Source organism: Cupressus sempervirens, chromosome 9 (assembly GCF_028749045.1).
Source record: "Cupressus sempervirens isolate cs-2001-9-10 chromosome 9, ASM2874904v1, whole genome shotgun sequence".
Lineage (NCBI taxonomy): Eukaryota > Viridiplantae > Streptophyta > Pinopsida > Cupressales > Cupressaceae > Cupressus > Cupressus sempervirens.
In genome coordinates this window covers 726,440,883-726,450,153 of record NC_143126.1, presented here as the reverse complement: position 1 = coordinate 726,450,153, position 9,271 = coordinate 726,440,883, and positions in this window count along the sequence as shown.

Here is a 9,271-nt window from a genome sequence, read left to right as displayed (position 1 = left end):
ATAGCACTTTCCATGCATTGGAAACACATTTTGATGGCAAGTTAACTCCGACACACATCAAGTGAAGGTTCAACTTCTATTTTGGGTGTCTCCATGCACTTCTACTTTGACTGATGGCTTCCTCCTACTTTCTCTCTCATGCTTTCATTTTTTTTGACATGTAAAGGGCTCATGCATCCAATTAATGAATAAAATATGGATGGAGTCCCTCTAAGCACCAGTTAGATTAACAGTTTGTATATATTTAGTTTGTTTTAATGTTTAAAAAGCATTTTATTACATTAAGATATCTCTCACTCTTAACACAAATTGAGGAGATGATTTTTTATAAATACCCCATTGTAAAATGTAAAAAGGGCCACCATTATTATGTAATAAAGTTATGCTTTTGGTGCTAGCATTCAGAGTGTAGTTATTCTTGCCTGGATGTGTCATTGTTTTATGGATTTTATTCATGAGATTGTGATTGGGCTAAAGGTTTATTGCATTGTTTCTAGTCATGCGATCTTTTAGTTCTGGTATTTGCTATAGATATATGAATTTTGTTGACGTAACGAGCTTGAGAAGAGATCACCCGATTGTGTCTACATAGCTTTTTGTCTCACATGAGCACACTTTCTGTGGCCTTGCGATTTGATGAAGAGTGAAACATCATTTGATTTGTTATAGATTCTCACTGATGATTGCATCAATGGATTCTAGGAAGCATTGCTCCTATTTTCATTGGTTTCCTATCAATTTTTTCAAAGGTTTAACTTGCAACGTGTTGTGTTTTGTAGCTTATGTTTGTTTAGGAATTTCAATTTCAAGTTATTTGATTTCATGTTATTTTCTTTCAGTTTCATTATTTGCTTTGCTAACCCCCTATTAGAATAGGACCTCATAGTAGCTGCATTGCTAGAGTTGCATTCATTGAAAAATAGAAAATACAAAAACATTGTTCTTTTGGTGTGATATTATGAGACAGTGAACAGATTTTACTTAATTTCAAGGTAAAAGAGTTTTTGGAACTAGCAAAGGCCTCCTTGTGAACATTCACATTTATCTTCTACTGAGTGGATTTTGGTACATCGCAAGACAAACACTGAACCTTGGAGCAGATCCTTAAAAAGATTTTCTTTTCAAGAGAGGAATTACACTATGGATTCCTGCCATTGACCTTGTGTAAAACAAATGCCCAATAGTTCCCCTCTTGTCCTGATGTTTCATATAAGATCGACATAACTCTAGTTGATGTCCTAGTTCCCTATGGTATGTTACTCTCTCGATAATGGTCAAATCTAGTTGGAGGCATATACAATTGAATTTGTCTTATGTAACAATTTCTATAAATAGTAAGGATATAAGAATTGATAAAGAACCTAGATTTTAATATATAATTGAGCCTTTTCACCATGACATACAAATATTCTTTTGTCAAATGGATATAGACAATTTTTAAGTAAATTTTATTAAACATATCTAGAATATAGGGTATTCTAGTATGTAGGAGGAAAATGAAGGAATATGGCATCAGCATTTTGATGGAGCATGTAGTAAGGAAGGAAATGGTGCTGGGATAATTTTGACATCCCCTTCACATAAAATCTTCATGTATGAATTCCTGCTTAACTTTGAATGTACCAATAATGTTGTTAAATATGAAGCATTAATTTTAGGAATTGAAATTGTAAAACATCATAAAATGAAATTGTTATCAGTATTTGGTGATTATGAACTAATTATATACTAAATAAGGAACAAATTTGTAACCAAATGTTCTAGATTAAAAGAATGAAGAAATTATGTTTGGAATTTAATTAAACATTTTGATCCCTTTTCAATCAATTGGATAGATAGGAGTGATAATTCTTTGGTTGATTTAATGGAAAATATAGTTGTCAAACAAATTGACATATCACTACAAGATCTAGTCAAAATGGAAAGAAAAAATAGGTCATTTATACCACATAATTTTCATAATTGGGAGGTCTTTGAAGATGACAGAGATGATTTAAATTTTTTGACATGTCAAGAAAATTACCAAGATACTAAAATTGACTGGAATGGTTTAGTTGAAAGTTAGGATGGAAAGGACACCATTTTGGGTAATGAAATTGTTCATCTTAACTCTAATAAAATACTTGAAGGATTGATCAAATTAAAAAGATTTTTCAATGAGCATGAAATGACCAAGACCCAAACCTCTGTAGATACATAAGATCAAGTTGAGAAGATCAATCTAGGGAATGAATGTTTTCCAAGAGAGGTGTTTATTGGTAAGACATTATCAAAGAAAGTTAGAATGGATGATTTCTTTACTAAGAAAATATAGACATTTTTTTTCTTGGACATATGATGATCTTAAGCATATAGAGAAGATCACTTTCAACATCAAAATTCTCCTAAAACCATATGCAAATCCATTCAGACAAAAGCAACATCCCATAAACCCAATGTTAGCACCAAAAATGAAAGAAGATTTGATTAAAATGAGAGATGTTGGGCTAATAAAACCAATAAGATATTTTGCATGGGTATCTAATTTGGTGCTAGTCACAAAAAAGACTAGTGATGTAAGGCTATGTGCTGATTTCAAGAATTTGAATATATCATCATTAAAGGATAATTAATGCCTTCCCTAATATGGAGGCTATATTACAAAATTTTACAAGAAATGAATTTATATCTATGATGGATGGTTTCTCTAGCTATAATCAGGTAAAAGGTAAAGAGGGTAAACATTATCAAACAACATTTACTACTCCATGGGAGACATATGTACATGCTACGATGCCTTTCAGCCTGACCAATACAAGGGAAAATTTTCAAAGGACCATGGATGTTGCATTTGATGGTCTGGTTGATCATATTTTGGCCATTTATTAAGATGATTTAACGACATATTCAAAGGAAGAAAGAGATCATTGCAATCATTTGGAAAATATCTTCAAGAAAGATCTTGAATATGGGGTATCTCAATCCAAATAAGTATCGATTTGGAGTAACAAAAGACAAACTATTATTCCATATAGTTTCCAAGGAAGGTTTTAGAATAGACCCTAATAGAGGAAAGGCCATTGATAATATAAAAATTCCAAAGACAGTAAAAGCAATATAGTCATTCTTTGGTCAGATCAACTTTTTCAAAAAGTTTGTATCTAATTTTGCTAAAATTATTAAGCCAATGTCAAAGATATTGAAAAAATGGGCTGATTTATCTTGGGATGATGAGGCCTTACAAGCCTTTGTAAATATAAAGAGAGTTATTAAAGAAGCACTTGTGCTTAAGGCTTTACATTTTAGTAAACCCTTTTAGGTTTTTTCTTTTGCATCTTATCATATGATTATTGTTGTGATGGTCTAGAAGAATGAAGGGCATGAATTAAATATTGTTTTCTTTAGTAGGAGTTAAAAAAATTCTAAGTTGAACTATTACATAAATAAGAAGCAAACTTATGCTTTGGTTAAAGCTGCCAAAACTTTTCACCCATATCTAGTAGGTGCTAGCATTATTACTTATGTTCCCAACGTAGTAGTTAAAGACATATTCAGACAGACTAAAATCACCAGGAGAAGATATAGATGGATTAATCAAATCCAAGAGTTTACCATTGATATTCAAATAACCAAATTAGTCTAAGGTCAAGGATTGGCAAAACTTATGGTAGATGCTAAACTAGAAGCATCACAAATCAATTAGGTGGAAAAAAATTATAACATAGTTAGCATAAAAAATTGTCCTTGCTATACTAATGTTGTTTATTATTTGAGAACAATGAAAATAAATGATAATTGGAATGAAAAAAAAGAGTTAAATTACATACAGCTAAATATGTTCTTATTGAGGGAGATTTATATTGGAAAAATAGAGATGGCATATTACATATCAGCCTTGATACTTAACAAGCACCTATTATTCTAAAATAATTGAATGAAGGAGTCTGTGGAGGGCATTTATGTGCCCTAACTACTACAAACAAGATTTTGAGAGTAGGATATTATTGGCCTCGTCTCTTCAAAGATTGATGTAACTATGTGAGAAAATGTGAATCATGTCAAATATTTTTTGGTAGATTAAAATATGATGGAGCTTTTCCCCTTAGGACATTACAAGCACAAGAACAATTTGAAATATGGAGAATAGATTTCATAGGAAAGATTAGTAATAAGTCAAGCATTAGATTTAGTTGTATTTTAGTTGCTACAAACTATTTCACTAAATGGGTTGAAGCTATCCCAACTAGAAGGTCTACTAGTATTGTTGTTAGAAATTCTCTAATGAATCATATATTAACAAGATTTGGTGCTCCAAGAAAAGTTATTTTTGATAGTGGGATGTTCTTATGATTAAAAGAATTCATAAACTCTTGCACTAAAAATGGGATAACATATTCATCCCCTTACCATCCACAAGGAAATGGCCTAGTAGAATCAACTAATAAGAGTATCCTTAAAATTATAAAAAGGATGTTGGATAAAAATAAAACACTTTGGGACTCAAAATTACATTTGGTTGTCTAGGAAGATAGGATAACAAGAAATAAGTCATTTGGATTCTCATTGTATGAACTTCTGTATGGTCAAGAAGCAAGAATGCCTAAAAATAACTTCGTACCAGTGTACACATGCATTAGAACTGAGAAGCTTGAGGATATTGATTCAATGGATGAAATAATTATTGCCCTAGAAATATTATATGAAAAAAAGAATAGAAGCATTGCAACATATCCCTAAAAGAAAAAAAGTTGTGAAATACTTACATGTTAATAAATCTTTAGAAAGAATCTTTAATGTGGGAGATTGGGTGTTAAAATGGAGTGTTAAAGATCAAGACAAGGGAAAGCAAGGAAAACTTGATCCCTTGTGGTTAGGGCCTTATATTATATCTGATATAGCTAGAGAACATTCCTTTCTTCTTCAGGGAATAGATGGGTAGATATTACAGTATCCAATTCATGGACAATATAGAAAACCTTTTTTCTCTTAGTTGTTCATTTATTTATTATTCCTTATTAAGTAGGGCTGATTTTTTTGTTTTTTGTTTTTGTTTTTATCCCAAACATAAATAGATTATCACCATATCCCAAAGGAATAAGCATCCCTAGAAAAATCCACTAATGGAACCTCAAAATTTGAGTGCTCGTGCTAAGTTTCATAAAATTGAGATCCATCCATGCACAACATTTCAATTTTGCAATTTCAGGATATATGGAAATCTTAGACTCTGATTTTGTGATTTGAGAAACAAGTCTCTTATGATTCTTTAATTTCTTAATTTCAAAACTTGACTTTTAGACATACTCCAATTTCATGAAATCAACAAGGAAGATGTGTTTGGTCTCCAATTTTGTAATTTCAATGCCAACAGTTCTCTAGCATTCTGTAATTTTGAGGATTACAAAGAAGCATTTATTTCATTAATTATCTGGCAAAAGAGTTTATGTCAAGGATTTATTTCATTTTTCTAATTTTCTTTCAAATATGACATTAATCGAGGATAGCTCATGCTAAAGATTTGAGAGTCTTGATCATAGATATAAGAACATTGGGTAAGTTTATTCTTTTATTAAAAAAAAATCTTGTGTGATTTTCTATGTTTGTTTTGTAGGATAGTAGATATGGGTTTTCTAGTACAATCATGTGATGAGAATGTAGTACCTCATCTGGTCATGCAACCTTTTTTGGCAACAACTAAAGAAGACCAATTTGATTTTATCAATAAAATATATGTAGCTACATGGGATTTTTAGACAATATATGCCTCGTACCAAAGTGACTATCATGACATCTTGATAGAAGAGGAAAAAGGGGAAGCTTTGAACATGCTTGTTGGAGTTCTAGATGAGGAGGTGGCCGAGCGCTTGGAAGAAATTCTCGATATGATAAGAGAGTTATAAATATTTTTTTAGATATATATTTTTTATTTTAATTAATTCATAACAAGCTAAAGTTAGTTTTTAGTCAGTTAGCATGAACAAGCCTGGAGCTTTTTTGCATCCTTTCATGTTCTATAAGAAGGGATATTAGGGCCTTGTATAGGGGGGTAGAAAATATATATAGACATTATGGATATAAACATGCATAGTAGTAGTTAGAAACTACAACTTGTTACAATCCAATTGTATCTCATTTTTTGAATTAATAAAATATACTATGTTCTTTTCTGAAAGATAGGGAATTGGTCATTGATTTTTCCGAACTCAAATTCCTTTTAGATTTATACTATTTGCAAAATAAATTGAGGAAAATTATTGGAAACAAAACTCATATGCTTATGTATTTTTTGCGTAATTGGTCCTCAATTTGAGGTTAAATTCATTTATTCAGGGTTTGTTAAAATCTCTCGATTTGGTTGCTCATTAGTTTATGGTGATGCGCCCGTCTCTAAGACATAAGATTAATTCAATAACTATTAATGTTAAATCTCTTCTCCAATTTGGAAGGCACTAGTCCTATCAAAATTTGAAAATTAAGAATGGCTTTGCGGAAGGTAAACAATATATATCAACTTGCTTTCATGTTCTATTACATTTTGTTTGAGGCTCTTTCCTTCATTACAAATATTTTTTATTATAATCAATTTCTCCTTGAGAAATTTTTCCAACTCAAGAGTATTGTTAAGTTTACAAATTGAAATCATTATTTTATTACAAGTTAAGGTACAACCACCTAGGTCTTTTAAAGCCTAAAGTGTGGAGATTGAACAAAGTTAAGATTTTATCTTCTTCATTAGCTAAAATTGTGTTGGGTTTCCTAGGATCAAGTAGGAAAGCTCATAAGAATTCAACCAAATTTTTTTTGCACCAATAGATCTACAATGATTTTTTGCACAAGCATCCATCAACCATAGTTTTTTCATGTTTTAGAGCCATATAGGCCTTCATCACTTAACCTAAATTTTAGATAGCCATAATTCATACCAAAAAACTGAAATGCTTGCATTGATGCATATGATATAACAATGGAACTCATCCAACATGTTGATATTTCTAATATGAACCTCTACATATGTGATTATAATAATCTAAATATATAATACCAACTTACTAAAATTAGAAATCTCCCACAAATAGAAACTTTGCATAGGAATAGACCTTGTTGAAAACATAAAATTAGAAAACTAGGAACAAAAATATTTTTGGGTGATGTAAGATTACCTTACACCCAAGATGCTCCTACATTAGACATCCTTTCATAATTATCTATTTTCTTAGATTAAAAGTGTTGATCTCATTGTGGTTTTGACATATGAGTGACAATATACTGAAGTCTTTATTTAACAATACTTAGTGCATGTGGAATAAGTAGTGTATGTCAAGCATAAGTTGTAAAATAATGCATACCAAGAAAAATATATAGTAACTTTCGAGAACCAGTATGTGGGGTTGAGTGATTCATATGCAAAGTGAATAGTAGATGCCAATTCATTCAGAGGATGAGTTACATCATTTAAGATATAATGGATGTCGAGCATTAGAGGCTTCAAGTGTTGAATAAATAGTTTTGGACATAGTTGTTTATAATGGTGTAAACTCCTATGTAATCCATTTTTGGGTTGACTTAAGGATTATTTTGTGATTCTAGAAGATAAGAACAATTCTATATTGAGAATCCTTATGCAGTACATATAACCAATTAGATAATGGGATAAATTGAGCTGAAAAAAGGGTGAATCACAATCATTGATTCCTAACTAACCTTAGATCACATAAGTCTTCTTAAGGAGGGAAAATCCTAAAAGATTTTATGAGCGAAGAGAGAATTTTCCATGCACAAGCAGAGAATTCATGGTGACTAAGGAGTTGTGATAGAGATATGAATTGTAGAATGAGTTAGAGAGAACAAAGGAAAGGAAAGAGAGGAAAGAAGTGATATATTTGATTAGAGAGGATCAAGTATACATTAGGAAAGAGGTGATCTAATATCTAGTAGAGAGGTGCTAATTGAAGGATCAAGGCTGAAACATTCTAATAGGTGATTTAGTAAAAACATCTTAACCAAGTAGTCCTAGCAAGCTTTTGTAAATCCTTTAATAGGGTACTTATTTTACTTTAAGTTGAAGTTCTTTAACCAGCCTCACTTTTAGCAAGGTGTTAAAATCCTTTAACAGGGTCAGACCTAACAGTCTTTATAAGCCTCTAATAGGGTAGAGCTTTCATAGGGTAGATCATATCTTATGATCAAACAATTTATTGGATACACTTTACAATTGCAATAGTGAATATTTGTGGGTGTCATCCCCACCCCAATTTTACCTTCTCATTGAAGGGTTTTTTGGTAACCAAATATCTTATGTCATATGTGTTTATTTATTTTCATGTTATGGATGGATATGTTTCATTTGGTATTTCAATTTACATGAAAATTGTGAGATGGATGTGTGGTGAATGTTTTTATGGTTAAATTTTAGAAGGACTGACTCACCCCTCCACTGCCCTCTCAGATTTTACTTTCCTTATTTTTATTTCCAACAATTGGTATCAATTTTTTTTTCTCGAGAAAGGAAATCTTTACAAGCTTGAGAAAACATCCTAAAAATAGAAGTCTACAAGTTGGGAAAGACTATTGAGAACTGGAAGATTGAAATCCAACTTTCCCTACATTAACTAAATGAAGTAAGAGATGAGTTGAAGTGATCATTAAAGAGAAGGAAAGAGATAGCTATTGAGGAGAATCACACACACTATCAAGAGGAAGACACTAGTGAATTATTTGCAAATGGAAACTCAAGTGAATTTGATACAGTAGTTGCAGATCTGATGGGAAAGGAATGGTACCCTAACTCAAAAGGTTAGAATTCTTAAGATAGAACAAGAAGTCCAATCAGTATTGCTATGTAAGTTGTTCAAGTAGAAAAATAAAGTTGAGGAACAAAAATTCATGATTGAAGATGACAAAAGGATACTGACCAATAGAGTAGAAGAGAAGACATCAGAGGTACAAATGATTTCTAACATGAAACTAGAAAAAATGAATCAAATGATGATTTCCAATCATGAATTGAATGGAAAGGACATTGAGATCACAAACCTAGAGTTATAGAATGAACAACTGGGAAATGATCTAAGAAAAGAAAAAGAATTTTCTGAAAGTTTCAACAAACCCAGTGAAGCCATCAAATACTTTGAGAAATTGATGAAATCTCCTAGAAATAATAATGATAGTACTAGATTGGGATACACCATTACTGAGGAAGGAGAATCATCCAAAAGTGGTGAACAAAGAATTAACAAAGGTAAGAACTAAAAACCCACTTTTTATAATTGTGGAAAGTTAGGTGATATAGAAT